The sequence below is a fragment of the Pteropus vampyrus genome, unplaced genomic scaffold (assembly GCF_000151845.1).
Source record: "Pteropus vampyrus isolate Shadow unplaced genomic scaffold, Pvam_2.0 Scaffold35, whole genome shotgun sequence".
Lineage (NCBI taxonomy): Eukaryota > Metazoa > Chordata > Mammalia > Chiroptera > Pteropodidae > Pteropus > Pteropus vampyrus.
The window spans coordinates 6,197,461-6,202,000 of record NW_011888816.1 but is presented as its reverse complement, the minus strand read 5'-3'; positions in this window follow the sequence as shown (position 1 = coordinate 6,202,000).

Sequence of the window (4,540 nt, the reverse complement as noted above, 5' to 3'; positions counted from 1 at the left end):
TGGACTTATGGACTTGTTTCTAAAAATATAGAATATGGCAGAAGTGATGAGATGTCATTTCCAAGGTCAGGCAATAAAAAGACTATGTCTTCTGTCTTGGACACACTCTCTCTCTCTCCTCCTCCTCCCTGCTACTATTTACCCTGGGGAAAAGCAATAACAATGTTATGAGGCAGTCCTGTGGAGAGACTCATGTGGTGAGGGACGGAGGCTTGCCAATAATCACATAAATAAGTTTGGAAGCAGATTCCATGCATTCCTCCCCATCCCCAGTCGAACCTTCAGACAAGACCACAGCCCTAACCAACAGCTTTACTGCAACCCCACAAGAGACCTCACAAGAACCAGAGGCACCCAGTTAAGCCATGTCTAGATTTTTGACCCACAGAAACTAAAATAGTTATGTTTTAAGCTACTAAATGTTGGGGCAATTTATTACACAGCAATAGGTAACTAATACAAAGGTTACACAATTGGAAACATTTTTTTTTTCCCTTATTCCAAGGCAAATACAATAATTTCTAGCATAAGGAAGGAAGATTTAATAATAAATAACCATGGTCTTGAGCACCAAATATATGCTCATTCATGCTACTAAAAACTACTAATGGATTTTATTAAAGTCTTTAAAGATTATTGTCGCAGTTGAGCGAGGTCGGTGGGCTCCTAGAAATCATGTCATATGAAGAGTGAGGAGATATGACTGTGGTGTTTTCAAATGTGAATAGTGGTCATGTAGGACAAGTCAGGCTTAATTTGTTCTGTGTGATCCTGGTGGGCAGAGCAAGAGGCAATGACTAGAAGTTTCAGGTTCTGGCCCCACTAAATCTTGCTGGCGTTGCCATGAAACACCAAGAATAAAAGTCATGTCAACTGTATGACTCTTTTAAAATCACGTCAACATGTGAAAGCTGTCTGCAAACAATGAAAGTGCTACTGTCCGCGTATGGTGGAATCGTGGGTGATTTTTAAAGTTATTATTTTTCTAAGTTATTCTTTATGTCGTTCCATTGTCTTTATAATTGAAATGTATAGGAAAAGAATGCTACATCCTTTGTATTGTCAGAACATTTCCTATTTTGGTGTGTTACTGTGTGTCACGCTGACAATCTCCTTTCCTTACAGAGAAAAGTCTGATGATCCCAGGAAACACCCTTTCTTCAAAACCATCAACTTTCCTCGCCTGGAAGCCGGCCTAGTCGAACCCCCATTTGTGCCAGACCCTTCGGTGGTATATGCCAAAGACATCGATGAAATTGAAGATTTCTCTGAGGTCCGGGGGGTTGAATTTGATGATAAAGATCAGAAGTTCTTCCAAAGATTTGCAACAGGTGCTGTCCCCATAGCATGGCAGGAGGAGATTATAGAAACGGGACTGTTTGAAGAATTGAATGACCCCAACAGGCCTGCAGGTGGAGAGGGTAATTCATCCAAGTCTGGTGTGTGTTTGTTATTATAAGTTGTTCTCTCTACTAGACTGGCAGCAGGAGTCTCAGCTGACCTAATCCTCGAATGTTCCCGCTAACCTAAAAATAAAAAGGCCTTTCAAAGTGAGAGGCAGCAAGCATTTATTGAGATCAATAAGGATAGCTATTTGGGATGCACTGATGCAGGCAGAAACCCAAATAGTGTTCTAATTAGAAAACAAAGGCGAAGGGTATTTATGAAAAAGGGAAGGGGAACCATTACATTAATAGAAGGAAGGCATTTCCGTTGGTGCAGATAACGTAACATAGTGATGTTAATTCTAAATAACGTTTTTAATTTTCAGTCCAGTAGTCATCAGTCCAGTGGTCATAATAACTGTTTTTGTTATCTTTGCAAACAGTTTTTGGGGACATAATGTTGTCCAAAGCTTATTTTGCCCTGTTTTAACATTCCAAAGGTTTGAGGCCTAAGACGTGCAGGGCAGTTCCTTTGGCATGGCAGCTCTGGCTCCATTTTATTTTTATTTTATTTTTAACTTTAAGGACATTTGTTTTCTTTCTTTCTTTTTTCGTTTATTATGGTGACATTGGTTAATGAAATTCAGTAAGTTGCAAGTGTACAATTCAACCGTAAGTCATATAGATATCGCATTGTATATTCACCGCCCATAGTTGGATTTCTTTCTGTCACCACATATTTGATCACTTTTGCCCCATTTGCCTCCCCACCCCCACCCTCTGGTAACCACTAGTCTATTGTCCATGTCCATTAGTTTCTGTTTGTTTGTCATGTTTGTTTGTTGCGTTTAGGTTTATATCCCACAAATCAGTGGTATCATGTGGTTTTCAACTTTTTCCGTCTGGCTTATTTCGCTTAGCATGATTATCTCGAGGTCCATCCACATTGTCGCAAATGGCAGTATTTATACATACAATAGAATATTATTCAGCTATAAAAAGAGATGAAATCACTCCATTTATATTGTTGTTTACATTCCTAACGCATGAAAATCTGTTAGAGGACTGATCAATCAGGAGGGGCATTTCAACCATAAAACAGTTCAAAGGACAGGCGAGCTCACCACTAGGACACCTTTCTTTTCTCTTTTTTCTTTCTTTCTTTCCCTCCCTCCCTCACTCATTCACTTCCTTCCTTCCTCCCTTCCTCCCTCCCTCCTTCTCTCCTGCCTTCTTTCCCTTTCTTTCTTTTTCTTTCTTCCTTTTTTTCGTAAATATGAGTAAAGTCTCAGTTTTCGCTAAGGACTGGAAAAAGGAACACTCAGGTTTATTTTGATAAACTAAAAGCATCAGCTCTCTACCATCATGTCCCTGAAAATTACACAAAGTCCTAGGAACAGAGAAAGGAACTTTGTGGTGTACTCAGAAAATGAGCATTTGCAATTCTTAGGTTTATTCTGATAAACTAAAAAGCATCAGCTCTCTACCATCATGTCCGCTGAAAATTACACAAAGTCCTAGGAACAGAGAAAGGAACTTTGTGGTGTACTCAGAAAATGAGCATTTGCAATTCTTAGTAAATAATCATTTTAGCTTTCCATTGTTTATATCCTTTCTTCCCTTCATTTTCGAGTTTTTCTTCTGCTTCTGTACTTATAAAAAGGATTTTGAAGCTAGAAATAAAAGTTCCTGATGTTCTGTCCATAAAAAGAAGTGGATTATAATATTTTGGCAATGTTTCAGATAATTTTTAATTTACCAAAAGTCTTTTATATTTTTGAAATACTTTGCCATGTTAATGTTGAAGCATTTAAATGTGAACATGAAGTCTGTGAATTAAAGTATTCTGTAAATTGAGTCCTTTAAATAATATACTACAAAATTGCTTACACATATAATTCCATATGCTATTGTTTCCCAAACTTATCTGAATTTTGAAGTCACTTGGGATCTTTAAAAAATACTAATGTTTACCTCCCAGCCCCAGATTTTAATTTGTCTGGAGCACAGCCTGGGCATCTAGCATTTCAAAAGCTCCCCAGGTGACTCTAATGTGCATCAAAGCTTAGGAACCATGGCTGTGTAGATTTAAATGTTATCTCACATGGGTCTTTGCTTTGGTTGCTCAAAACTTCAAATACACATTTTGACAGCAACTTTTCAAATATCCAAAAGACATGTAATTTTGGCAATTGCAACGTAAACGAAACTGAAGATAATCTGTATTCATCTTGTAGATTTTCTTGTCCTTATACACTTTAATTCCTCATATATATCTTGGGAAGCAGATCTCTTGACTATTTCAAAATCGGAAGAAGAAATATGAGCTTAGAAAGTAATTTGAACAAATGGTGACCCTTATTTCAAGTGGTTGCCCAGCTAGCACTTGATCGTAGCATTAGCACTTCTCAAAAGCACAGCCAAAGTGAGGATTCTAAGGCTGCAAAATATATTTAGGACACAAATAGAAATCTAGGGTGATTATTGTTATCTTTCTAAAAAGGTATAGGTATGCATAAGGAAATCTCATTTGTTCCAATGGTGAGAAGCCTGGCTAAAGTCATTTTAAAAGTTTTATTCCTTGAGTAAGGGAGCCAAGAGTTGCAAAAACACCGGCCAAAAAATTTTTGATTACCTGGAATCCAGCTAAGAGTACTCCTCAACTACAAGACAGCATTAGCCATAGTGGAACGAGGAGGAAGAAATCCTCGTGGAGTGGAGTCCTGAGTTCATGCACATGCCACCGACTCTCCTCTCATCCTCCATCCAGTGAGCTCTCTGATGCTCCAAAACCTGCTCCGGAGACACTGCAGAAGCCTGGATCACCCAGGCAGGATACAGATGTGTCCAGCAGATTCTTTTTCCTAAGGCAAGAAAGTAGATTCAAATTTTGTAAAATTTGATAAAATTTCTAAATTTCTAACAGGTCTATTTTAATGAAAAACTAATTAACAGTTAACAGAAATCCAATTAAGCAGGATTTAGCTTTATAAACATTAGACATTTAAAAGTAATGTCTTATTGCATTGGTTCCTTAATTGAATGTCTACTGCTTTCAATAAACTTTAAATACAAATGTGTTTCATTTTTTAGAACTAACTCAAAAATAATTGAATAAGATGATACTCATACAATCACCAAGAATGTGTTGAGCT